At 37.1% G+C, this 27,636-nt stretch overlaps 1 long non-coding RNA gene across 3 annotated transcripts in view; it reads left to right on the top strand.

The window, feature by feature from the left end:
- LOC107204611 overlaps positions 1-25,400 on the top strand; it is an 86,214-nt gene extending 60,814 nt beyond the window's left edge. Inside the window, exons 2-6 of one of the 3 annotated variants that reach the window (XR_001521660.2) lie at positions 9,435-9,518; positions 11,620-11,703; positions 12,737-12,815; positions 21,098-21,183; positions 24,302-25,400. This is a non-coding gene — a long non-coding RNA (uncharacterized LOC107204611). Of the gene's footprint in view, positions 1-9,434; positions 9,519-11,619; positions 11,704-12,736; positions 12,816-17,473; positions 20,128-21,097; positions 21,184-24,301 lie in introns of those variants that run through there. The other 2 variants (XR_004497477.1, XR_004497476.1) reach the window with 2 other exon arrangements.
- The last annotated feature ends 2,236 nt before the right edge of the window (positions 25,401-27,636 follow it).

The following is a 27,636-nucleotide window of genomic DNA, read 5'->3' as shown; positions in this document are numbered from 1 at the left end:
TTCAATTGAGTAATATGTAAGAAATAAACAGCTCACTTTGCAGCTGGGCATTTACAGCCTTTGGCAGGTAACAGTAGCCTCAGAGAGATTTAAGTGGTCAGGTTAAGTGCTATGCATGGGAGCAGGAGGCAGGAGAAGAGCTTCAGCATATGAGAACAAGGGATGATCCCAATGAAAAGCACATATGTGCATTTCATATTCTGTGAATTTTCTGGCTCTAGTTGGAGATCATGCCATTGTTTCTAAATAGCTCTGATATTCCCCCCTGTGTCAGTGCAAAGCATTGTTAAAGTTTAATACTACTTCTGTGCTGTTCAGTATTTTAGTTTTCTTGGCACACTTCACTGAGGAAGAGGAATGCTCAGGGCTAAAAATGAATAACTTAATTGCTGGGCCAAATTCTGAGTCTCTCAACTGAGCAGAACTCCCACTAATTTGAGAGGAACTTTTGTTCAATTGACTGCATAACTTGAATCATTGTCCCATGTTAACCTCTGGTCGCTTAGCTAGTCTCATTGCAAGATACACAGGGAAAACATCTTAATCCTGAGGAGCAGAGTTTAAAAATGTTTCACTAAAAACCATCTTCTAAAACAGTTTTTGTGTTCTAGCTTCACTTTGATTTAATATTCTCAGCTGCTGGTGATGCAGGGTACTTCTATACCAGCCAAAGCTTTGGTTTTGAGTTATCCTGCTGCATCCTGGGAGAGAAAGAGTAAAATTCTGGACTGTTTTTCAGTAAAACAATACCTATTTGGAAATTACTTGCATGTTCTTGCAAGATGATTGCTTTTGCTAATCCAGCCAACTGCCTCAAATTCACTGTAATTTCATATGAGCAAGACACTGGGAAACTTTGTTGTGTTGCAGTCAAGGATGGTTGCATTTCACAGATGGATAAAATAGGAGGCTCTCCCTCCTCCTCTTCTGTTTATGACAGTCAGTTAGCAATATGTTCTGTAATATTTCTGGAAGAAAGAAATAGTGTTGCAAGAAATATGGCATAAAAGAGTGTTTTTTAAGGCTTCTAGTCTGGCTGCATGCATGGTTGCTTGGTTCTCAAAGCAAAAGCACCTTATGTGAGAACTATGATTAACGTTTTTATTGTTTAAAGAATTTATTATGGAAAAGAATTTAAAGGAGAAAAACAGCCAGCTTCTTGACAGTTGTCAGCTTTTGTGACAATAATGGAAAGACTATCAGAAGTCCTCATATTTACTTTGCACTATGCATTTTCAAGTCAGAAGGGAAAGTAGCATTACATTTGATGGAGTTTAGAGAAGAATGAAAAAAAAATTAGAAATTTCTGAGAAATAGAAAATTTCAGCTTGAATTGTCATCTGTTGGTCTCATGTACTGACATTTATGGGAATATTTCCATTCTGTTTTTCATGTCTTGTGACTGAGGTTATCACAGTCTTATTCTAAATCTTGTTTTAATAACCTTAGTGTTAAGCCCCTCTTGACGGATTTAGGAAAAACAGTTTAAGACATTTGTTTTTCATTCAATGACTTAAAGTGGTGAATGACTTCACCATAATACTTGTGAGTTATTTGTTTTTATCTTGATAATCCAAAACAAGCACCTTATTTTTGTTCTCAATTTGTCAAGCTTCAATTTCCAGTTGTTTGTTCTTGATATTTATCTTCTGTAATTAAAAAGAAACCAAACAACAACAAAACTACTACCAAGACTATTCTTATTTAATCACTAATAAGCTATTATCAGGTCATCTAGTTATCCTTGGACAAATTGACTAGACTGAGCTGTTCTGTTCTGTCATTCTATGAGTAATTTTCCATGCTATGATTCATTCTTACTTTGCTTTCCTGAGCCCTGCACAAATTTTTAACATCTTTGTTTTAAGTCTGGATATCAAGAATTGCACCCACTATTCCTAGTAGTGGCCTCACTGGTGAGAATCACACGTAAAAATAACTACAAAATGCATTATTCAAATTCTATTGCCATAGGGGCCAGATAGTACCTAGCTACCATGATAGATATAAAAGCTGTAATAACATTCCATCCCAACCTTTTCTTTGGTTTTGGATCCTGTGGTTCTCTGCACTCACCATGCCCATTTAGCTCTGAATTTTGGTTGTTCCAAAACTGTAAAGTGAAACTCATCTCAGCCCACAGTTCTTCCCTTTCTGCCCCCTGAATTTTGTGCTGAAACTATGCAAAAATGTGCATTTTTGTTATTTTTATTTAAACAGCAAAAATAGTTTGGCTCAACTGTACTGAAAACTGGGTCATGGCTTGTTCAAAATATTTGCAGCCCTTTCAAGGAACATTGGTTGTACTTAGGGCTTGTAAGGAGCTCTGAATTCAACAGTTTTAGTGGCAGGTGAGAAGATTGTCCTGAGTTAAATTAATTTGCCTTTAATGTTTCAAAGTATTCTATTGTAATATAACTCCTGTTCATTTTCTTTCAGCTAGTTAGTGATTGAAGTCAAAATATTTTTGTGTTCAGAAGGTGTCACATTGAATTTAAATTAAGTTTACTGCATATGAGAATCTCTCCATAAGGAATTAAACTCAGGTCTGTTTTCCAATAAAACCTGTGCCTGTGATTCCATGCAAACACTGCCTTGTTACAAGCTGGGCTCAGCATGGCTGGGCTGAGGGCTCTCAACAAAGTCACATTAGTTCAACCAAGCATCATGCACCAGCAGAGCAACAGTTACAGCATGGAGGATGTCCTCAGCTCAAAGCAAATATAAGGTCATCCAACAAGAATGTTCAGGCACCAGCTGAATCACAGAAGCTTTTTTAAGTCTTGGTAGCTGACTTTGTGTGTCCTCTCAGACAGTCAGTCATAAATTAATGAAACCTAGCTTAAGTCTCAAGGAAAAAGTAGGAGGAAGGTTATTAGGAGGAAGGTTGTATTTCCTTGCATGTGAAGGAGGCTAGCTAACAAGACAAACATAAAATGTCACAGAATTTCAGTTTGTCTATGGTGACTTGATTGTCTATATGACAGTAATGTAGATTGCTGTTAAAGAGTATATCTCTTGTGGTGTGTGTTTAATATTGCAAAACTTCTGGTAAATGGACTCCAACTCATAGATTTTAACAAGGACTACAAATCTTTTTGGTAAAAATGGTTGAATTTCCAGCAACTACGGAGCAAACTTTTCTTCAGAGTGGAAATGTGTAAAGTGTGCCTATTTCAGCTTTTTTTTAACTTTTGATTTGATGCAAACTACAGGTTAAATGAAAAGAAACCCCAAACCCTATTCTTCAGCAACTGTTCAGTCTATCTCTTAAAGCTGAATTAGTCTGGATTGATAGGAAGACTAGGTTTCATACTTTATCTCTAAATGCAAGTGGAAGTATTACATCAACTTTGTACTTCCATCATTTTCACTCTGAGCATGGGTGAGAGAACACCAGCTAAAATAAAATCGTCTATTTGTTTATGTTATTTTAATAAATAGATGGCAGGATGTTTACAGGAATTCATTCTGTTCAAGGAGTGAGGAAATCAAACCTTAGGTATGTGCTTTGAGATGGTAGTAATAACCACAATTTCAGATTAGCACTGGGAGATTTTAAAAACTGTATTTAATTAATTAAATCTTTATGCCATGTCTTGAAATTGAAATACAAAGTACAACCCAAGAAGTATGGAGCTATTTGGCATGACTGTTGCCAAGAAGAGGCATGGAATCACAGGTTGCTGAATTTTTAACATGAAGAAACACGGAATTAAAACTCTGCAAGTTTTGAAAATCATTGCAAATTCTAGACCCATTCCAGCTCTTTGAAATACTTGGGAAACCTTAAAGTAACTCAAGGTCTGTATTTTTGGAAAACATGAATTTTGAGTAAACTCTGGGGACCAGACACCACATGATTCTGCTGTCATGAAGTCCCTGATGTGTTCCTGTGCAATGCAGTGCAGGGATTGAAGGGATTTGCAGAGCCAGGGTATCTGCTGGACCCAAACCAGTTGTTATCGACTTCCTTAAAAATAGTGCAGAACATGAAACCAAAGTCCTGTGTACATTTATTTTTTGTTACATTATTAAGAGTGTGGAAAAATTACAAGTCACTTGAGTTAACAATACTTAGGAAAAGCTTCAATAGATGCCCTTAAGTCAGCATAAAGGTACATTTTCCCATGTAACTGCACCTCAGAATATAACACATCTTGAAGACAAACTAATGAAGTATGGCATATTTGCAGGGATGCAGGAATTACTCATAATATTTACTAGAATGTTTTAAAGGTTGGCCACAATCCAGTTGGTAAAAACACTGAATATTTTTAAACTTGTGATAGCAAACATACAAAATCTTTGGGTGTTCCAGAAAACAGTCACTCCGCTTTAGCGAGCATAAGACGTCGTTAGAGCTAAATAAAACATGTGCATGTGTTTCTCTGTTTCTCTTTCCTTACACCTTCAACTCAAACTGATATAAGTCATATTTTTCGTGGGTATCAGACAAAAGTCTCCTTCAACTCACTTTTATAGCTAATTTTCTACTTCAAGTTGCTTCTTGAGCTCGTATCTTGACCAGCTGTTTGTTTTCTTAAGTGTTCTTTTTGTTGAATCTCATCACATTCATCAGATGATCATGTATTTTCCACTAGAGATTCATTGCTCATTATCAATCCACTTTGCTTCTTTGGTGTTTTGGCTTCTTTCTTTAGCATATTCAGGTATCAGTCACTGTGATCACTCAGTCCAGCTCTGTGTATGTGACACAGGTAAGTCCACCACTCCTATAAGTCCCAGCAGACATCTCCAAAAGAAGTCACCAGTCTGAAGCCCAGAAACATGGATCATCAGGTAAAGTTCATCAGGTAAAGGGATGTATATTATTAACATCTAATGAAGAGGTTTATTTGTCATTATAGTCTTGAACTCCACGAGAAGGCTTTGTCAGCTCAAGTGTAACAAGCAAACCCTGGACAGATAAATGCCAAATTTTGGGCCATCCCTTGTAAACCAATACCATCATGCTTCAGGTAGCTCTCTTCATATCTGCTATAATACCTAAACAAAATGGGGTGAGTTGAGGACAGAGTTGCAGCCCTAACTCTGAATTTCCTGGCTTTTGTGGGCTTAAGTCATACCCTTAATGTTATTTGAAAGTATTTTTTTGTGGTTTAATATATACTATAACTTTTTCTTTTGTGACAACTGGATTTATACTGGCTTCATCCCTAATACCACTGGAAACTGGAAGCAGGTCATAGTGTGAGCCTGTCTTCCAAATATTTTAAACAGAAAGTCACCATTCGGCACTCATCGCTCTTGTTCTCCAATAAAAGTTCAGTGTTCCACTTCAATTAGAATGATACCTCTTATGTCAATACCACATCCAACTTGTAGACTATTTGTCCTCCTGAATGCTGAAGGTGAAACAAATGAACAAAAATGTCCTTGTACTTTTCTGCTTTTACTCATATGAAAAGACCTGTGTTTAGTGGAAAAAAAATAAAAGGTATTTTTTTTTTTTCACCAGAAATTCTTTTCTTGTATTTTAACTTGATTTTCCTTGGTTGGTTCCATAATTATTCTATGGTCAAATATTTTTATGCTACAGCTTGCATTCACATTGACCAAAATCTGCCTATCTCACCAGTAAGTACTACTAATATCTTCATATTAAATCATAGTGCTTGGTTGTCTGAGTAACATTACACCACATAACGGAGTAAGTCAATGTGCAGTTGTTGATGTGAAGTCCTGCCTCCTAATGACTTCTCAGGTCACAGAGCTGAAGTGTATTGCTGAAATACAAGCTTGCCATAAAGGTGTAATATTCAGCACTTCGGTTTGAGAGGAGCAATTTTAGAACCCGTGATTTTCTGGCCTTTGTACCTTTGTTTTGCCAGGACAATACCATTAGACTTATTTTCTACTTTGTGCAAAAATTGGTAGGATATAATTTGTGAGGGTGGGCATTGTGATGAGTATTTAATTTGGGGATGTGTCAGAATGTTTCTCTTTTAAGGCCATCTTCCATTATTTTTTAATTTTATAAATTGAATAATCAAGCAATAATCATCACTGTCACATAAATGGAAGGCCAGATTGTCTCCCATTTCAAGAAGCTGAGAAGCTGAAACAGTGTTAGCCTTATGCAAAATTGTCAAAATTTAGTTCTAGAAGACATTACCTCTGCCAGCCACTGTCTAAAAGGGATTGCTCAGAACATTGTGTGAGGTCTATACCTACAGGAGAAATCCCTTTTACATAGATTTGTGTATCAGTTCAATGTTGTCTAATTACATTAAAGAGCACTTAAAAAAACCCTTCATTTTTACAGCTGTCTTAAGCATTTCCTTCATTAAATGAAGCCCTTTCTTCCTCTGTTGTCTGACATAGCTTTCACTTTGAAGAACATCTTTAATAAGGAGGAGAAAAAACACCTTTTTACTCTTAAAAGTCAGTTGGGAAATTTTGGCATTTGGCAGATTATTGTCAATTTTTTTGTAAACTTACTTGCCCCCAGTTTTTCTCACCTGTTACAAGATCCACACACTTACCCCTTATATCACTTGTACTTTTCTCACAATGCAAAAAGTCAAGCTGTTCTGGTCTTTTTTTGTATGGAGGCATTTTAAATACATCTGGAGATTGTCATGGTGAACCACATGGCCTATTTATTCCACCTTCCATTTTGGTGGCTGGCAGAACTGAGGGCATAAAGGCTCTCGAAAACCCAGGCTGAAGCAGTATTTTTCCAGTAATTGGTGTAAGCGCCATTAACTTAAGTTTTTCATCAGTATGGTTTTGCAGAAGCAACAAAAGTTCACAAGACTGCGAAATCTCATCAAAAACAGGGTGATGTTCTGGTAAAGGGGACATCTTCCCAGATTTTCAAAATTAAAAAAATCTCATCAAAATGACAGTGGTGATATTGTGGCAGGTGAATAGTAGTAAGGTCATTGTCTTGCTGCATCCAGGGGGCAGATCATCTCTTTTTTCATCTTGTTTCCATTCTTTTGGGCTGGTCTCTAAGTAGCAAAAGGAGTTTGTTTGCTCCTGCAAAACACAGCACAGTACAGAGGAGCGTGGGTGTCTATGTATGGACGCACACAAGTGCACAAAACCACAGAGGTTAGTTTTAATTTACTTCAAAATGCGTAAGTGTATTTGGGAGATGGAAACTAAGAGAATTCATAATAAGACTGAATGTAGTCCAGGAACCTTGTAAGATTTGAGACTAGAAAGCAGTTTTCCAATCTTTCATGTATGGAAATACCAGATGAGTCAATGGGTGTTCTCTGAGCTAGGAGCTTCCAGGGCTTCTCTCTCCATGTCAGCAGCATCGTCTTATAACTTCTTTTTAAAGACCACCCAGTATCCACAGCCACCTCTGATTTAACTGGAGCTTTGGGTGCTCAGTGCCCCTGGAACTGGGCTTATATCTGCCCTGGTGCTTCTGGAAAGGCAGTCACACAAAAACAGTTTAGAGAAATTAAATCTGGCATTCAGGATAATGTAAGACTTACTAAAGGTGACAATTCTTGGTAAAAAATTAAACTAGAGATTTTAAAACAAACAAACCCCCTCCCACCCTTCCCCCACCCCCCAAGAAAACCCTAAAACAAACAAACAAAAACAAAACAAAAATCAAACAAAGGAAAGAAAACCTGACTTAATCATTGTGTAATAAGAATGTGCTTTTAAAATGCTTTTGGCTACAAACAGTTTGGAGCAACCAACTGCAATCTATTAAATTTCAGCTCACAGGGATTTTGCTTTTTCCTCAACCTTTTCTGGTATATTATATAAGTATTGTTAGGAAATTCACAGTTCTAATTGAGTTAAAAAGAAATATTTAGTTTTATAAGGAGAAACCAATTAATATCCAGCTTCTAAGGTAGACTTTTGAAACTAAGGAGATTTTTCACTATTGATTGATGGATATGTTCTATATATTTTTTTTTTCCTCTGGGACTTATTTAATTTTAACTTTAGGGTAAAATCCAGCCTGATTTATACAAGTGTCATTATGTAGAATGCTGGAATTTTTATTACATTTCTTTCTTTGGGATGAATAAAGTAAGCCTAAGTTCCCTTAGGGAGTATGTCTATCTAGAGTAAGATGTTTTTCAATATCCATCTAATATGGGAGAGATTTTTACAAGTAATCATTCATGAAGGGTGAAGGTATAAGTAAAATAGGCAATATTTAAATGCTAAATAGGTACTTATAATTACAATAATTCTTTATCCCCATAGACTTTTCAACAGTTTCAATGAGAATTGAAACCTGCTCATCTCAATGGTCATGGAAATAACTAGTTTTACAAATGAATGAAAAAAATAGGCTATGTTGTTTGGGTAATCTGTTTTACAATGAAATCTAATGACTAAATCCTTCTTTCATAGATTTTCAGAGGCACTCCATTATCAGCTATTCTACTTTTGTAGGGTTTATTAAATATTTTATGGAGAAGTCCCATTTCACATGGTATCAGGCTCTGTTAGGATGGTGGTTCTTGTATCTAGGAATAGATGTGTGTTTAATGGCTAGAAGTGTTCTACATTGCTTCTTGGAAGCTAATTAAAGACAATTAGTGCTTGCTTTGGAGCTGTGATGATTTTAAGTCTTTTTAGAGGATTCATCTAGTATCCCTCCTTTCCCCACCATTCTTTTTTCTTTTTTTTTTTTTTTTTGACTATGCCAGATATAAACAGCTGAATTATTTGTGATATGAAATTGATGAAATTATTTCTATCAAAGTTGCCATTAAAACAATTTTGAGTGGTGTCAGAAGAGATGGGGATGTAGGAGAGAAGCCTGGGCCTTTCCTTAACTGGAGGAAAAAGTGGTCTTCAAGTAACAAGTCTGAGGTGACAGGATCAGAGAGAGAGAAAGGAGCTGCTTGGTGAACCAAATATCAATAGTCCAGTACATGGGTCAGGGGGCAGTAGGAACAGGAGGTAGATGTAGCCTGGGAACTGATTTTGGTACCTGATTCAGAACTAAACAATTTTCAGTTTGGTCCTTGTAACAAACTGATGGAAGAATTAAAAGAAAATGTAAGTGTTGGGCGGGGGAAAATTACTTGGAAGCATCTCTACCTACCTATTTTGCCAGGAGAATACCATTGGTTTTGGTTTCCATTTCATGCAAAAATTGATAGGATATAATTTGCAATGATGGGCACTATGCTGAGTATATAATTTGGGGATAGGTTAGAATTTGCCTCTTTTAAGGCTGTCTGCAGTTATTGTTTGATAAATTGGATAATTAAGCAATAATTATCACTGACACATAAATGGAAGGCTAGATTTCCCTCACTTCAAGAAGCTGAAAAGCTGAAAGAGTGTTAGCCAGATGGAGAGTGGTCAAAAGTCATCTGTACTACGCCTTCCACTTGAAAACAAAATAAATATATTCTTGAGTTTAAGAAATAACTAAGTAACTTAGTGCTTACACAGAACTCTTTTGATTTCAGGTGAGACGCTCTGAATAACAGAGATAATGAACCTTAAGCCTTCAACCTTCCCATTTGTTTTTATGGAGATAAATTCAGACTGAGGTAAGTATGATACAGAATCTATGAACAATCATGAATCAACACCCTACACAGCATTCCAAGTTCATATTTTCTGGGAAAAAAATCTTAAGTGTATACTATAATAAATTAGCAATACTACTGTAATTTACTCTATTGATAAATTTTACTAAAATTCTTCTAGTAGTGAAGCTATTCTAAAATTAGGCTCTGTCTTGTAGTTCATGGAGCTTTATATACTGAAGAATGAATGAAAAAATACTGCTTTGTGTTTATTTGAAAGCAGGACTTTTGAAGAGCATCATACTAATTCTGTAAAGCTTAGCAAATATTTCTGAGATTTCCAGGAACTATCTTCCTGCGTAAAAAAGGTGGTAAAGGAACATTTTCTACTGGTACTAAGGTTACTGGGGAAAGTTCATGGACTCGGGGAGGTTTTCGGGGTGATTAACCTCAGGTGCCAAGGCTGATCCACAGTATTTTTTTCTCTGAGAAATAATTCATTTTGATCTGATAAAAGAGGTACAGCAGATCATGTTCTTACAACTGTCTATACCAACACTTGTGGATGCAATATTGTATATTCCAATATAGAACAAGGCTCTGTATTAAACAAAGGGATGGGTGGAAAGGCCTGGATTTAAAAAGGCTCTTCAATACTTCTTTCTGGGCTCCTCATGCAGAAAATCATTGGCTGCCAGGTAAAATAGATCTGGACAGATAATCTTCATTGCTTTATGAACTGTTGTCTCTAAAGCTTTTATTGTTCTGTGTAGATGATTAACGCATTTACAGATGACTCTGCACTTACTAGTCCTGATGTTCTCCCAGGGACAGCACGAATAAAAGTTTAGGCTTGAATAGATCTTCTCAAAGACCCACTGGCTCAATTTCCTCCTAGGTAGAGGGAAAATAAATGTCTTATTGTCAAAATATTGTGTCATTTCAAGGTTTTAAGACTTAACTAGGACCATTGAAAAAGACACATTGGATTAGAGGAGCAATAAAATAAACACAGAAACTGTAACAGAGACCCTCTGGGACATGCTAGTCTGTGAGAATTTTGTGAAGAGGAAAGATAAAAGAAAGGTTAGATAGGTCTTCTGTGTGCTGAATGTCTCTCACTTTTTTCTATAGAATAATATAACTGAACTGTGCTAAACTCAATTTAAAATTTTACTTTGTTTGACCTTTTCCAGCTTAATGACACAGTTGCAGTGGTAGGACACAGGAGACATGCAGTGACAGTGACTAAATAAAAAAAATAAAAAAAACATTAAGAGAAACTGTGTATATTTTTGCCTAGCAGAGAACAAAAACATTGTTTTCCTGAAAGCCACATGAATTAGTTTTCCAGGTGTTAAAAAGGGGCATTGGACATCAATAGAAAAGAACTGGAGGAGAGAGCTGGGTTTTAGAAGTTGTCCTTTGGACAGTGATCATATTTATTATAATATCTCCATATAAATTTTATACGAAAATAAACACTGAATTTGCAAAATAGTCCCAGACTTAAATGGCATTAAGGTCACACTCCAAGTGGATATTTTAAAATGTGCTTCACTTTACTGACTTTAATTACTGTCCCTCTCTACCTATTTTCAGATGTTACCTCAAATCTGATATGGATAAATGAAAACTTAATCTTTTCCCTGTTAATCCCTTTTGCCTTCTTTTTAATCTCTGTGAATAATGCTAATCTGTTTACTCAGCCCCAGAACCCAGGCACAACCTTTGGGTTGGGCTTGAGTCCAGGCCTTCACATCCAGGCTCTGTGTGTGACTTTGCCATCTGAGACCTCTGTTCTGGGCTGGAATAAATCTGCCTCTTTTAGTGAATATACCCTAACTATATATATATACAGCAAAAGCAAGCAGTTTAGATCAGATAAATTTTTAGCAGGCCACAGCTGGATAAAGTGAATCCCTAGATGAAATTATGTGGGCCTGGATCAAGGATTTAGCAACATGTAAGGACAGAAAAGGTGGAATATGAAATGATCTGGAGAATGAACTTTAAGGCATAGCATCATTTTGAGACATCTAGGCAAAAGTGTTGTTTTTATTCTCTCTAGAGTTAATAAGATCTGTTTCTTTCTATTTTATTTTATTTTTAATTTCTGAAGAAAGGTGGATCCCTGACTTTTGTTCTCTTTAAAACAAGAATTAAAATACATGTGTTGGAAGAATTTACTGAAGTCACCCAAAGTGTAGGTATTCAAAAACCAATGGGCTTTGAAGATGGCATTGAAAAGCACAGTTTTTACACCAGACAAGGAATAGGTGCAATAAATTAAATCTGAGCCAAAGGATTCTGTTAACTGTTGCTGGAGGAGGCAGTGGGCTGATTGTGACAGCTGATATTCTCTTCAGCCCCCGAAGAATTGAAGCTGTAAGAGTAGGCTACCACCTGAGAAGATTATGCTGTCTTCATGGCCCAGAATGCAGGCTGATATTCCTATGATTTGGGGAATTGCTTTTGAATCAACTCTGCTAAGCACCTGGGAAATCCCTTCCTTTTCTTGACACTTGAAGTGAATGATCTGTCAAGGCAAATGCTTAATTTTTTTAAATTATTTTCTAAAATTATTTTCTAAAATATGAAGTCATTTGGTATAAAAACTGCATGGATTTTTTCTTGTTTCATGTCTATGACAAGTCTAAATCTGTGTTTGATCAATGGAGAAGGAGGAAGACCTCTAATTTCCTCCTGTTTTGCATTTAAAATGTTCTCTTACATTCCTGTGTGAAAAAAACAGAGCTTTTAATAATAAGTTTTTCTTTTTGTTGTTTGTTTCTTTGTGTTGGTTGGGGTTTTTTGTTTGTTTGGTTTTTTTGTTTGTTTTTTTTTGTTGGGTTTGGTTTTTAGGTTAGGTGTTTTTCTTTGGGAGGGTTTTAATAAATTATAAAAATGGAAGTTTATTTTTAAGCAGGAAGTAATTAATTTTTTTCTTTTTGGTTTGCTTATATGGACTCTAATTGCAACTGAAACAGATTTTTATTTATTTGAAGAGGGCTATGAATGTTCATAAAATAGATATTTAAATTACCTGAATGAGTACCATTTTTTAAGGCAGAAAAGGCACATAAATTTATTCCATATTTCCAGACTTTTCTACTTTTCTGGCAATTTAAAGCACATAATTCTCACCTGCATTTTTCTAGCCTTCATTACACATCAAAAGCCTAACAAACACTAAATGAAATCTATTTTTTTTTTTTATTTTTGAATGACTATTCAAGCAAGCTTTGTTGTCCAGATATCCAAAATCTCTGTATGGTATTCACCGCTGAGGATAACCCGATCTCAGGAAGACTGAAGGTAAAAGATTTCATGGGCATTATTTAAGTAAAATTACCACCTAAGTGAAATGGGAAAACATCACATGACAACCAAAAAAACCTGTCTCGTTAAAAGATGTCTTAAGCCCAAATGAAATAAGAATATCATGGAGTCTAGTTTAAAATTGATGTGAAAATTTGGAAGAAATTTGCAAGAAACTTTTCCATTTTGTTTTAAGAAAATGAATGGCTATGTTCCCATTCCTGTGGAAAATTTTGGAGGTACCTCACATAATTTATAATTGATTTTCCACTAAACTGTTGAAGAATCATTTTTGCTTCTGTTGCTAAAGTGCAGCACCAGCAAAAAAACCTGCAGAACATCTTGGCAAATTCTTCAGAAGTTACTTCTACCTCAAAAACCTGAAAGTATGATTTTTTTGGTTTGTTTTTAGGGCTTCTTGGGGTTTTTTTTGTATTCGAAAAAGAAAATACTGTAAACGTGTTGAATACATTAGTTCCATAACGTATTCCTATTCAGTAGGCTCATAGTACTGTAGTTCATTTCAGCTGAACATTTCAAATGACACTTTAAGGTAAATCTTATAGATTTTAGATTTGAAATTTCATAATTCCTTTTTAGAGTGCTTGGATCTCATCTGTGACTTAAAAGCCATACTTGAGCAAGTGTCAGACTTGCGCTTGGTTTACTCTTTCCTAGATTTCTGAGAGTCTGGATATTAGGACTTTTAAATAATCACCTCATGAATTTTATTACTCTATAATAAGTCTCTCAGCTTTGACTTGCTCCTGAGTTTTCTCTAGAAACAAAAATGCTTTATTATCTGGAGAGCAACTTAAAAGAACTCAGGAATTTAATTTAGTGTGTGAGAACTTTGCCCAGAACTTGAATGCAATACAAAGAGCCATTAGAATCAACCTTAATTGAGAAGTTCACTAGAAATCAAGGAGAAATTTATCCCTTCACCTGAAGTACAGTTTTATCTGCACTGTTTTGGTGTCTCCTGTTTGATACAGACAGAGCTGAGATGTACATTTTTCATGCTCATTATTGTAGTCATGCTGCGGAGTATGAAGTCTTCAGCTAAAGGTGACGGTTCTTTGGAATTAAATACACATTTTACTGCTGATGTCAGGGATACTAGCATTTTGCCCTTTGTTTCCATAAAAATCAACCTGGAATCATTCCCCATTGTTATAGTTTAGCCCCAGCCAGCAGCCAAGCCCCACACAGCCCCATGCTCACTCCCCCAACAGTGGGATCAGGGAGAGAATTGGAAGGGTGAAAACTGGAAAACTCATGGGAGGAGATATAGACAGTTTAACAGGGAAAGCAAAAGCTGTGCACACAAACAAAGTAAAGTATCAAGTCATCTCTTCCCATGAGCAGGCAGAGAGTTGAGCCTTCTCCAGGAGAACAGGGGACTATCACATCCAAGGATGACTTGGGAAGACAAATGCCACCACTCCAAACATCCCCCACCCTTCCTCCCTGCACTCTGTACACTGAGCATGATGTCATATGGTCTGGAATGTTCCTTTGGTCAGTTTGGGTCACCTGTCCTGGCTGTGTCTCCTCCCAACCTCCCGTGCACCTCCAGGTTCCTCACCAGCCTCATGAAAAGCAGCAAAAGCCTTGGCTCTGTCTAAGCCCTGCTCAGCAATAGCAAAAATATCTCTACACCATCAACCCTGTGTTCAGTACAAATCCAAAATACCAACCACTGTGAAGAAAAATAACTGTACCCCAGTCAAAACCAGCACACCAATGCACTACACTGATTTTTCAGTCCTATCTCTGTAGCATCTTGTGCAAAATTACTTACATGGTTGTAGGAAAGCTAAATGAAAGGGTTTCTCTCAAGCAACAGATGTGAAGCTACTTTTTATTTCCTAGACCTCTTGAGAATATATTTTATGTTAGCTTTGGTATTAGTTCTGGTCATATCACTGATAGGAGAAAGTGTGTGAAAGATTAATTTCACTGCCAGTGCTCATATCTATACATTTCACTTGACAGTGGTGAAATTTACAGAGACTCTTTGAAAAATATTTCTGCCAGTATTTTCTGTTGCTACAGAACCATCATATAGCTTGAAAAGTACTGCTTAGGAGACAGGTGCATACCTTGGTTTCCCATTTCCTAACATCTAATGTTAGATCATGCATATTAAATATCTAAAATTTAGTTTTAATCAAGCTTATTTTCAAAGTGCCCATTTTTACCTGTTTCTAGATACACAGCCAAGACTGGATATTATTAAGTTTTTTGACTTGAAAACCTTCAAATAAATGCTAGAATATTAACTGAAAATTCTGAACTGAAATACCATTTACCTGACAATATTGTTACCACATGAGGTTCAAGCCAGTCTTGACTACTTTCTACATCTGTTTTATACCTTCAAATTAGAGCCTGTTCTGCACTTCAAGGAGGGTATTTCTAGTTTAGATATATTTTATAATTAATAAATTGATTCCTGTCTTTGACTTGATTATGCAGTGACTGATACTGGAAATTAAAATTAAACAAAAAATCCTAATTGATCATTGACATAGAATTTAGGGTTTTTTTCCCTTGCAATGTATATATACGGTTTTTGGGTTTTTTTCTTTTTTGTGATGATTGATCATTTCTAAAGCTCTAAACACACACATATATAATGCAGATCAAATGAGCTTCACCTTATTTAAGGTAATACCTATCTTTAGCTAGAGGGAAAGTATGAAATCTGAATTCAGGTTAGCAATCTATTATTGTATTGTTTCAGGTTTCAGAATAATTGTCATGCACTCTCTGTAATCAGAATTAATGACTCAAGGCTTCTTTGCTCAGATATTTTTGTTATGGTGGACTTTGGCTGTGAATGATCTCATGCTGGTATTTATAAGTCTGATGTCACTTTATTTCTTGAAATGACATTAGAAGTTTTTTTGATTTATGTGACTTATTTGTAATTCTTTAGGATGCTAATTCTAATTCTTTAAATTTTTTGAGATGACAAGCTTGATGGATACCATAAAAAGGAGTCCTTTTTATTTATTAATTGTTTAATTTGGTAGTAATAAAATGCTGGTTCACAATTAAATTGATCTGTAAGCTCACAAAGACAAAACTGTTGAGGAAATTAATGGAAAAAGAACTCTCATCCCTTCCTCCTCTATTTAAAAAAGAAATTATATCAATTTTCAAGCTAACATATCCCAAGGGAAAATTACTGTGTAACTTCTTACTCTCAAAACTGCTCTTCAGTCAGATAGAAAAGAATGATTTTCTCCATAGATCTTTCTCCAAAGATTTACTCCATAGATCAGGAAGAGTACTTAAATGCATGGAAAAATAAGAGGATACATCTACTTTTTTATCAGCTGCGTATTAACCTTATTTTCATAATTTTATGAGTTCCTTTTAATTACTGTGAAATTAGATTTGTTCAAGTGGGGTGATTGAGATGTAAGTTCCTCTGTGTAATTTGTTCAGGTTTTGTTTTGGTTTTTTTTGTTTTGTTTTTTTTTAAAGAGATGCTTTAGAACAGGAATTATATGCTGGAAGACACTTTTGGTTCAGATAAGTACACAAGTTTGGAGTAGGAGAATACAAATACATATAGGACTTAAGAGTGTATGATGAGATCCTCAGCTATTTTAAATATGTCTTTGAACAGATTCAAATGGATGAAAATAGTCCTGGATGTAAATGTGTTGATATAAACTAATCTACCTTTTTTATTTTTTTTAATAAAGTAATTTGATAAATGCAAAAGAAACTGTAAATACTCCTGACTAAGTTATCTTCCACTCTTATGTCTCATATTTTCATCTGCTGTGATGTCTCTGAGGCATACAAATTCTTTCTGATTCAATTTTATTTCTTTTTTTCTTTCTTTTCATTCTGATTTCACCTTGCCTTTCACCTCTATTACTCTTTTCCATCACAGAATCTGCAAACACAATCTCTTGTTTTGGAGCCAGTGATTCTCTTTGACCCAAATCTTTACCCAAGGTGTTACAAACAGTAAGATGCAATAAATATCAAATAATACAATATTCAATTCCGCACTGTGATTTGAAAAGTGAAAGAAAATTATTAGTGTTTTGTACAGCATGAAAGAAATTGTCACTTAGTCACATGCTGCAGAAATTTATACAGATAGCTGAAGCTCTTTTCACATGTTAGCAGTTCTGTATGCAAGAAAATTCTGACATTTTCCATTATCAAGTGATTTTTTTTAAAGTGCTTTTAGCTTTGCTAGAATTAACCTGCTGGAGTTGAAATTTCCTTGTCTGACCAGAGATGGTTTTATTCGTTTTAAGTTTCAGTTTGGCGGAAGATAAGTTTTACACATCATTTTACACTTGTTGCCATAACAATGATGATCATGAGTATAGTCTTTGGAGCAGGGACTTGCTGTGTGAGAGAAGGATGTTTTGAGTTTTAGGAATGGACCATTTACTTGCCCTTGAAAATTTGTTCAGTTTTGGCTAACTCATAATTATTTGAATAGTCTTAACTTATACATCCTCAGTAGAGTTTTGTTAACAAATTTTCACACACATTTTATGACTATTCCCTACATCTAAGGTGCACTTAGTTTTCTCAGACAGCAGATGGGCAATTTATACTGCTTGAAACATCTTCAGTCTCACTGAGGAAATACCTGTTTTCATTGTTTTCAGGATACTGCATGAAGAACATCCACACCATGCAAAATTTTACTGTTTTCCAGGCTGGCTTGTAATGACTGGTGCCACAGATGGGTGACACAATGGTTGGCTCTCACAAGGGATGAATAAGAGAAGTTCCATTGATATATAGTAATGTTATTGTGTTTTGTTGTTTAGGCGTCCCCTGTTCTCTCCGTAGTCCCCTTTCCCCCGTATGGTTGCCAAGGGATGGCCTTGGTGGTCGGGACATGTGGCTGGAGGGCGCGAACCTGGGCCCTTCCTTACACGGGGCAGTTGGGAATGGGGAAGGCTTGTTGCTAGGGGGAGTGGCATGGCAACACCTGGCCTCCAATCAAGTTGCAGGAAAGCAGCTTCCACCAATGGATGGTGAAGAAGAGTTGATTGACAGACTTTGGGAGGGGCCAAGGTTGCCTGAGGCAAATTCAGAGATACAAAAGGTGGAGCAGCCATTTTGTGCGTGAGCATGTGGGGTCTAATTCCATGTTCCCAGCTCTGTAATTTTGCCTTATTCAGTCCTTTGTTGTATTTTGTAAAGGTTGAATAAACCTTTGAAATTTTTAAAGTGAGCAGTTGTTTCTCACACTGGCTGTGTCTGCGTTGCACAGAGCAAGCACTGTTATTCTTGCCTCTACGTAGTGCTGACCTGCACGGCTTCTGATCCTGGAGTAGCTAGATAGTTTAGGTATCTGCATTTTCCTCCCTCATCTGCTGTAATTACATCCACTGCCTATCTGTACTCACCATAATCTTGCTCCCAAAATGTCAAGGAGAAGGTAGAGTGGAGGAAGGATATTCAAGAAAGATTGGAGGCTAAGGCTGATCCCTCCCCCCCGCAGCGAGTGTAGCTTTAAGCAATTTGCTTTAGCAAATCAGACTTTTTACCAAGTTCTTAGAGATGGTACAAGGGGCAGTGGTTTTAAAGTGATAGATTTAACCTGGACATAAGGAATTTTTTACAACTACAATTGCAATTTTACAATTGCAGTGAGACACTGGAACGGGTTGCCCAGAGGAGTTTGTGGGTGGCCCATCAATGGAAGTGTTGAAGGTCAGGTTGAACGAGGCTTTGAGCAAATTGATAGTGAAAGATGTCCTCAGGGGGAGTGAACTAGATGATTTTTAAAGGTCATTTCCAACTCTCACTTTCTCAGTTTTTTCTCCTGCCATTTATTGCATTAACTCAAGTTGTAAATTACTGTGTTGTGATTCTAGAAGTTGTGATTCAGATGAGGGCCAATAAACTACTTCAGGTCAGACTTCTATGATACAAGATAAATTTCAGGCAATTACACTAAAATTACAGCAAGGGTGTTATAATTGAAAAGTCAAATACTTAAAAACTGTGCCAAAATTGGAGATATTTGTTCTTTTTCAAGTAGAGCTATATGACTATATTACAATGGTACTTTTAACTGTGTTTTTGAATGTTAAACACTTTTCTTTGCTCCACTGATGAGGCAGTTAATGAATGGTAGATTAAATGCTGGATATTTTGGCTGTGGGACAAGATGGATTAAAAATGTCAGAAAGCAACAAATGAGAAAACAAGAGAGAAGGGGAGGGGCATCTCTTTCTCTTCATTTCACTGGCAGACAGCAAGGGTTAAAGAGGTGTGAGGAAAGGGAAGCTGGATAAAGATAGTATTGGTTTTTCGTGACTTTGTCTAAGACAACTGCGCTGACCCATCTGATTATTCCATGTGAGTCAGAAAGGTAACAAACCTCAAACAGGAGGCCTTTTACCCCTACTGGAACAAGAGCTTCTCTCCTTCTGTTCCCATTTTTTTTTTTTTTTTTCTACTTTAGTGAAATGATTAATACATTCTGTGTTTATGATTTTGGCTGAAGCACCTATTCCTAGAGCAGCTACGCCCTTCCAGCCTAATGATGGGCCATTAACACCCCATGGCTTGCATACCCTGCCTTAAAGGTCCTCACAGCTGGACCTCCTCAGTCCCAGCAACTGTCTCCATCCTCCCACTCAGTGCATTCAGGAGCCAAGCTCTCCACATGCCTATTCCCCTGCAAAGTCAGAAAGGGACCACTATTCAACAACCCATGGACCAGGCATGTAGCTTTAAGCTACAGCCAAAAATCTGAGTGGGAGGAACACCTGCAGCTGAACAGAAATGTGTCAGCAAAAGTGTTCAAACAACAAATTTTTATTCCCTGAGAGGGCAAACATAACCCATAAGTTGTAAGAAGATGAAGAGGGAGAGAGGTTTGGGGGGGTGTAAGTGAATAGGAAATAGAAAAGGGATCAGGGTAGCAAATATGCCCACCTCTCTAATATTCCTTAGTAAGATAGCTTGGTCCACTAAGGACTAAAACCCTCAAAATGCCAGTGTAGCAATTCTTACACACCAGGATTGTTGAGAAGGCTAGAAAGGCCCCAGCAGATGCCCTGCTGTGCAAATCCTGCTGACATGCCTTACTTTCCTGGGTCTATTTGGAAGCATAAGGGCTGTTTCTGAGTACAGAGGATAAAGTGAGCCCCCACCTGGACTACTGTGAACCGTTCAGGTCTTCCCAACCAAAGACAGACATGGAACTGTTGGAGCAATTCCAGAGGAGGGCCATGAAGTTGATAAGGGGACTGGAGCATTTTTATTCCTAAAACAATCTGGTCAGATTGGAGAAGATTGCATGGAGGCCTCACAGCAACATTTCAGTATCCTAAGTGGGCCTTCTGGGAAGTCAGAGAGTCTCTTTGTATTGGTAAGACAAAGAGTAATGGGTACAAACTGAAAGAGGGGAAATTTAACTTAGATATTTGGAAGAAATTCTTTACTATGAAGATGGTTAGCCTCTGGAACAGGTTTCCTGGGGAGGAGATGGCTGCCCCAACCCTGGTAGTGTTCCAAGCCAGGTTGGATGACGGATTGGCAGCCTGGTCTAGTGGGAGATATCCCACTAGATACCCACTAGATAACCATGGCAGTGAGGTTTGGGACTAGAGGATCTTTAGGGCCATTCCAACCTGTTAAGGTTCTATGATCTGATCCCATTTCAGGATTCAGCTGATGTTTCTTCTCTGGTGTCTCCTGCAGCTGGCCAACGCGTAGTGGCCAGGGGAGCAGGATTTTGGAGGAAGACCAAAAGAGTCATAGAGGCTACTGTTTACACAATTACTCCAGCCCTTCCTGCTCTCAAGGAATCACCAATTCTCTCAGGCCCAGTAGCTGTTGTACAACCAGCCACAAGGATTCTACTGGGGAATCCTCCTGTGGGAGGAATGTTTGGACCTCTCCCAGTGCAGGCTGACAGATGTCATGTCTTTGGAGGCTTAGGGGACCTCCTGAATGTTCATCTGAGAAACTTCCTCTTGACACTAGGGAAAACAGTATTTTAAATTGTGATGGAGGAAAAGAGAGAATAGTTAAAAGAGTGAATACAGGGACAAAAATATCAAGGTCAGGTGAAAAAAGATGGGATATTGAGGCAGCAGAAAGGTTGGATAGATGAAGTCCAGTTGCACAGTCTTGAGAGCTAGTGTACAATAGCCACATAAAGGCATGGACAAATTTTGTCATTTTATATTGTATGAGAATTGATCCAGGGTTTTAGATATCAACAGTACCAGGACATTGTGTTATTGTTTGTTTCTTTGGTACAGCCTGGAAGACTTCACAAAAATGCATTCACCTCATCAGTACTTGTGCTGCACTGGTAGGTTGGCTTCACAATCTGAACTGATACCTGGTAAGCAAAGTTAAGTGGGGTATTTGCTTTAAATGCCAGAACAGAACTCTGATTTAGATTCATACATGTTACTCCTCTGTCTGTCTACAAGGCCTGTTGGTTGACCTATTTTACTACCAGTTTTTGTCTGCTTTTCCAGGTGGATGTTGCTTAGTATATTGAAACTTACATTTTTTAAGAGGCAAGGATGGAAGGAAACAGAACATCTTATTGGATTGGTTAATGAAAAATATCTATGCTTATATTATGTCATTATTGGAGTTGGTACTTCATTCTTTGCCTCACTTTATTGTTTCAAAATTCAAACTAGCTGTCTTTGACTACTATATAATACTAAGCTGTGAATTTCAGATATTTATTTTAATGAAGCTATTTTTCATCAGCACCTTTGTAAGGGTTATATGTCTATTTTGCTTATCTCTGTAACAATCAATGAGATTGTTTCTGGTCATTTTATTTTTCATTTGATTTTTTCTTCTAAGGCCAAGTCAGTAATTATTTTATTTTCCCTATTCAGGTGTCTGCAGTTCACATTTTCATCTGAGATAACCTTTAAAATAGTCAATATTTTTCCTTAGTAAATTTATTTTTTTTATTCAGAATAATGAAGATTAACTATCAGATTCTCTCAATGACAATGCTGTCAGTTTTCTAATCTTCTTTAATTTTTCTATTTAACTATCCTTTAATGTTATGCCAGCAAATTATACTAATGGTTTAGAGGTTTCTTCAGCTTGTTGATGTAAGACTCTTGAACCTAAGATATCTGAGTTTGTAAATGTTGAGTTGTCACAAAGCCTGTCACGTCCTCCTTTGTGTTATGCATGGCTAATTATTTGATCTATCAGTAATGCATTCAGAAGTAGCTACAGAGCTCGTTTCCTTCCAACTTCCACTGAAATATCTACTGGATGTTTCTGCTTTTCCTTGATCCTACTTCACTACCCCACTGTCTGAACCTAGCTATTCACTTAAAATTAATTCACTGAGTTTATTCTTTCTGGAATAATTTTAATTGCCTTATTATTTAAAATTTGTTGATTCAGTAAAACTCATTCATTCGAGTTACTAATCTCATTACCCATTTACTTCTATTTGTTTTTTATAGTAATTTCATTGTTTTTTTTAATTCCCTCTCCATGTATACATACACATACATACATGTACTATATGCTTGTTTATGTATATAGGTGTAAATACAAAATTTATGTGATTGCTTTCACCAAGAAGAACTTCTTCACTCAAGTATATCTTTTTGATCCTGAGGGATCTTGGCTTCTTGGGCATCCAGCAAGGTGCTCCTGAAAAATTCCCAGTTGTTTTAACACTTCTTCATTTAAATGGATTTTCCCAACTCTAAATTCAACTCTTCCTCTCAGTTTCAAAAACCTGCAGGTTTGAAAAGATCCAGCAGGAGATATTTCAGGTTGGTGACATATCCTGTTTGCATTAAATAAATCAAACCTCATTTCATTGGGCAATTTTTCAATTTTACAATTTTTGTAAAAGCCATTAACTGTTCCTTATTTATCATAATGAGGTCCATTACGGTGAGTAATTGATAATGGACATTACTGAGTTACTTGATATCCCATGCAGGATTTCTGTGTTAAGAAAAAAAAAAATACATTACTTCTAGAAATTTCTGAAGTCTACTGGCTGTGTAGACTGAGAAAATGATCTCCAGGATGAAAGTCACTTTAGGTAACAGAATTTTCTTTTCTGCTTTTAACAAGCAGATTTTTTGAGGGGAAGCTCCTCGACTTTTGTGAAATGTGGTGGTCCATTTAAGAGACCTTCTATTTGGATTTTGTTTGTTTAGCTAATTAGTATTTTAGCCACAAATGCTGTGGAGCCCACTCAGTCATCTATGACTTTCTAATCATATAGCAGGATATTGGATGCAAAATATCACTACCACCTTATCTGATTTTCCACTGTAGCTTTTATGGAACACATTAGACTTGAAATACAATCCTCCAAAACCCATTGGACTTACCCCATCAGGTTTCTCTATTATTAATCACATAATTTCTTTTCTCTTACATGACCATTTCCAACTACCCTTATTGACTCTCCAGGCTCCACACGATAGTACTCATATTACCTCTCAGCATACTTACTTGCTTTTAGTTTTGTCATAAAAAATGATGTTTTTATTTGGCCTATGTGCTTGGATATGTATGTCTCGTTCTGTCATCATGATTCTCTCCTTTCATGTAGTTTGAGTAGATTAAGTCTTCCTGACTACTTCATCTGTCAACCAGAGCACTGGTACATATTTTGTTGAAATGAAAGCCATAATACCATGCAATCTTTTATTTATATAGAGGTTACCCTGCTGTTTTATTGAACCAAAATCTTCTCTTACTCCACCTACCACCCCTACTATTGAACTCCATTATCTTCTGCCTGCTTTATAATTTTACTTGAAACAAATGAGTTTATGATTTTTAAAGCATCAGCTGGGGTAGCTTTTTTTCTCCTTGTCTCAGCTGCCTAGCTGATTAATGTTTTTAGTGGCTGAAAATCACCTGAAATAAATAAATGATCCTGTCTTCAAAGCTTTTTAATTGCCTTTAGTGCTTTCTGTCGGATGGGAGAAGTTGTACTGTTGTTTGTTGTGTATTGTGGAATACATCTTAGGCACATGCCCAAGATCTTTCTGGGGCACTTTTGTGTACTCTGGTTTGAGCCAAACATCAGCTCTCTTAATTTCCCTCTGCTAAACGAATAGATTTGTTCTCACAGGCAGTTCTTTTCTGATGCCTCACACACAATCAGGTAGTTATTTGTACCTGGGAAACTGTGACATCTGCTGTCATACCGACAGAGCTGATCCACCGGGGAATCCCACATATGCACAGTATATGAACTTCAGTATCACAGATTTCTTCCCAATTTTGGCTACCAGAGTGAACCTCTTATAGAGGTGAAATCATTTCTGTTCACAAGGAAGGATACAGATAATACTAGATTTGGTGTTGGTCACAGTAAATGATGACTATTCATCTTCGTTGCTATAGTAAAACCACATGTATACAGCAAAACTTATAAACACTGCTCTGCAAATTCTGATGGAACCTCTGCTGCTAACTTCTCTATTTATATTTTACAGTGTCTGTATTAGCTAGCTGTTATTGTTCAAGTCAATCCCATCCTGTGTCAAGAATTGTCAGCAAAGTTCAAACACCAGAGGAAGAGCACACACCTCAGGCAGTATGCGTGAAAATCAACGCTGCGTTCCTGTAATTGTTCATGAAACTTCCAAACAGGAGGGTTTGACTGGGCCATATATCCAGCTCTTTCCTCTCACAATGATCTACTGCTCCAACTCCCCCTTTGGTCTCTCCCTGTTTGTCACCCTGGCTGCTCTATGGCTTGGTTCTACTCCTTGTTGTGGAAGCATTTTGAAATCATTACGCCTTTGTTTTCTGAGAAGCAAGATTTATAGGGAAGGTAATATCCTTTATTAGACTGTTTGGTTCATTTGGAAAAAACGGGCATTCTTGTGGGGTCAGAGTCCCTTCATTACACTTGTTTTCTGCCTGCTTGGTTTTTCCATGTCTGAAAGCACTGCTTAGAGAAAGCAGGCCTGCTCATTTTGTTCTTTTTGGTTGCTACATTTTCTTCCAGAGTAATAGAGAGAACACATGTACTTGTGTTATTTTGTGGAGAATTGTGTTCTTTTGCGGAGACTTGTGTGCTTGTTTTTCCAAAATCCAAAATAAAAATAATAAAACCAATTTTAGGCCAAACATCTGTATTTTGGCCCTGGTGTATGGAAACCTCACTGCCTCCAGGTTTTTTGGAAAAAGTCCTGGACTGATATGATCAACTTCTCTTTCTCTTAGAGGAAAAATAAAAATCTGCTTTACCAGTTATATAAGAGGCAGAGAAAAACCCTATGGAGAATAGCAAGATATATGTATTGATTTAAAAATGACAAATAGAAACATTCCAAATATTTGCAAATTATTTCTTCTGCTGCTTACACCCCAACTAATGGAAAAACAATCTGTATTGAGTCAGAGACTGTAGGTTTTGAATGTTTTTAAGGTCTAATGCAGTCCTGAATTCCAGACCCATGCAACTTCTCAGCTATCTAGCAGAGTTTACATAAGTTTTAACTGATCTGAATGCCAATATATTTTTGCTTGACAGCATAGCCTCTGCATAGTGGGCAAAGAGTTTTATACTCTTCTAGTAATTCCATTCTATGCTTTTCTCACTCTGCTTCTCCCTGAAATGACCGTGACCTTCGGCCAGATTTTCTTGAAGGTTATGCTAATCTTTGTTGGCAAGAGAAACAGTAGCTGGAGCAAAAAAAAGTGAAAGAGAATGCCACATGAGAATGAACAGCATGCAGAGAGTGAGAAGTTTCTGCAATAACTGGAACTGGAGCAGCCTTGTCAGCATGCAGTCCCTGGAGCAGTAAGAGGGGATGTACGCACTGAAATGTTCAAGAATGAAATCTTAATTAATATTCAGGTACTCAGAAAGGCATTTGGGATAAATCTTTTGCTAAGGCAAGTGGGTGCCCCTCAGGTACTTTCCATGAAGTTTTGTGTAGCTCACACAGCCCCTCATTTGGCCCCAAAACGAATTTCTTTCATGTTTAATGAATTGCAATTTGGGCAAATGAATTAGTTTGTCTCCCCGAGAGTTTGGTGTACAGCCTTTCACACATAAAAAAATTGTGGTTTTGTGCAAGGTCAAACAAACTTCCCACAATATTTTCTGACGTGCTATCAAACAAGGACATCTTAAAACATGGTCAAAATTAAACTGCCTCGTGTTAGATTTGTGCAGATCGGAGCTGGAATTGCTGTTGCTTCCTAGAAGATCCCAAGCGTTGCAGTTTAAGCCACTTCAGGCTCTTGAACATTGCAACATCTGTAGCATGGTTCAGGGCCAAAATGCAAACAGTTATGTCACATCTACTTTACAAGATGGAACGTGGTTTAACCAAGTGGAGGGGCAAGCATGCTGCAAGGAGGCCCCACAATATGTTTGTTTTTGTAGAACAGATGAACCCTAAATTAGTACCAGATGTCAGTACTAGGTCTGCTGTATGGGGAACACAGCAGGGAACAAGCAATTATGGTGGAGCCACTGTGAGGCCATATTTAAGGTTGCATTCTGTTTTACGTTGACAGGGAGAACTCAGTCTTTTTATATTATATTAAAACACCCTCCTGCTCCATTCAGCATTGGCCCATGTGTATATCTAACTGGGGGATGATAAAGAGCCTTCTGCTTTCAAACCAGGTTACTATCTGCCTTTGGATTGCCTAAACAGCATATGCATGTCCTATTTCTATTTGTGCTCTGCTCTGAGATCGTGAAGAGTGGTGCGAGCTTCCTCTTTCTTGGTTTGCTTCAACTGCCTTTGGCTTCGGATGTAGCTCTGCTCTCATCACAGGCTGCAATGTTTTTGGCCTTGTGATCATTTTTCTGTCATTTTGCTTGTTAGTTTGTTCATTGGTTACTTAGCAATTTTCTTTGTTTTCCTAGACTTTTTTTGTTGCCAAGAACTTTCCTCTTGGCAAACACAGAAAAGAGGAGATTTTCAGTTTGAGTTAAGCCATGTGGCTTCCGATAGCCTTTTAGTTCCCTGCCTCAGAACAGTTTTGTCCCCTATCCCACATGGCTTTTTTGTGACAAGGTCTTCTTGCTTGCACTTCCCATTACATGTGTTGAGGGCATGTGTCAGGAAGAATCTTTATTGTCAGTAAAATAATTGCTTCCAGAAATAATTCTTTATTCTGGAGACTCCTCTAACTCCAGGTCTGTCACTTACTCAGATAAAAGAAAAGATCTTCAGTATCATCTCTTGAACTTAATTGGGAATCTCTGAGGATTTCTTCAGACACCAGCAGGGCAATTCAGAGGACAAGGACTCCATGTTTGGAAGGCCTTTTTTTCTCATTAATGTCTGAGTAGTTTTCCTTTGGTGCAATAGAGTGCATAGGGAGTTCAAGGAAGAAAATTTAATCCAAAGTCTTCAAATAAATGTCTCTTTTTTTTCCCTTGCTTTTTAACTTCCATTATTTAGTGATCCCACAGGCTCCAACTGTAGAAGTATACTGTAAAGGGCTGTGATTTAGAATTTGGCTACCAATCTCTTACAATGCACAGTGTCTAGCTGATAGCACACACCTTGGCACGGTTTACATGACAACCTGCATCCTCCAAAGTAGCACTCACTCATGGCTGAGGTTATAGGAAAGGCCAGGGGGTGTTTGTAAAAAACAGTATGGATAAAACAACTTGGTTTGGGGTAGCTGTAGTACATGGCTATGAGGGCACAAGTTTGCTCTCAAGAGCATGCCATTCCTTCTAAAGAACAGAAAATAGACCCTAGGATGTTTTATTTGCTTGGTCCTGAAGAGGTTCAGATGTATGTTTCTAAGAATAACTCAGTGCTGAGCTTCTGTGATGACACAAAAT

The sequence above is a fragment of the Parus major genome, chromosome 1A (genome assembly GCF_001522545.3).
Source record: "Parus major isolate Abel chromosome 1A, Parus_major1.1, whole genome shotgun sequence".
Lineage (NCBI taxonomy): Eukaryota > Metazoa > Chordata > Aves > Passeriformes > Paridae > Parus > Parus major.
This window is presented reverse-complemented; position numbering and strand designations above follow the sequence as displayed.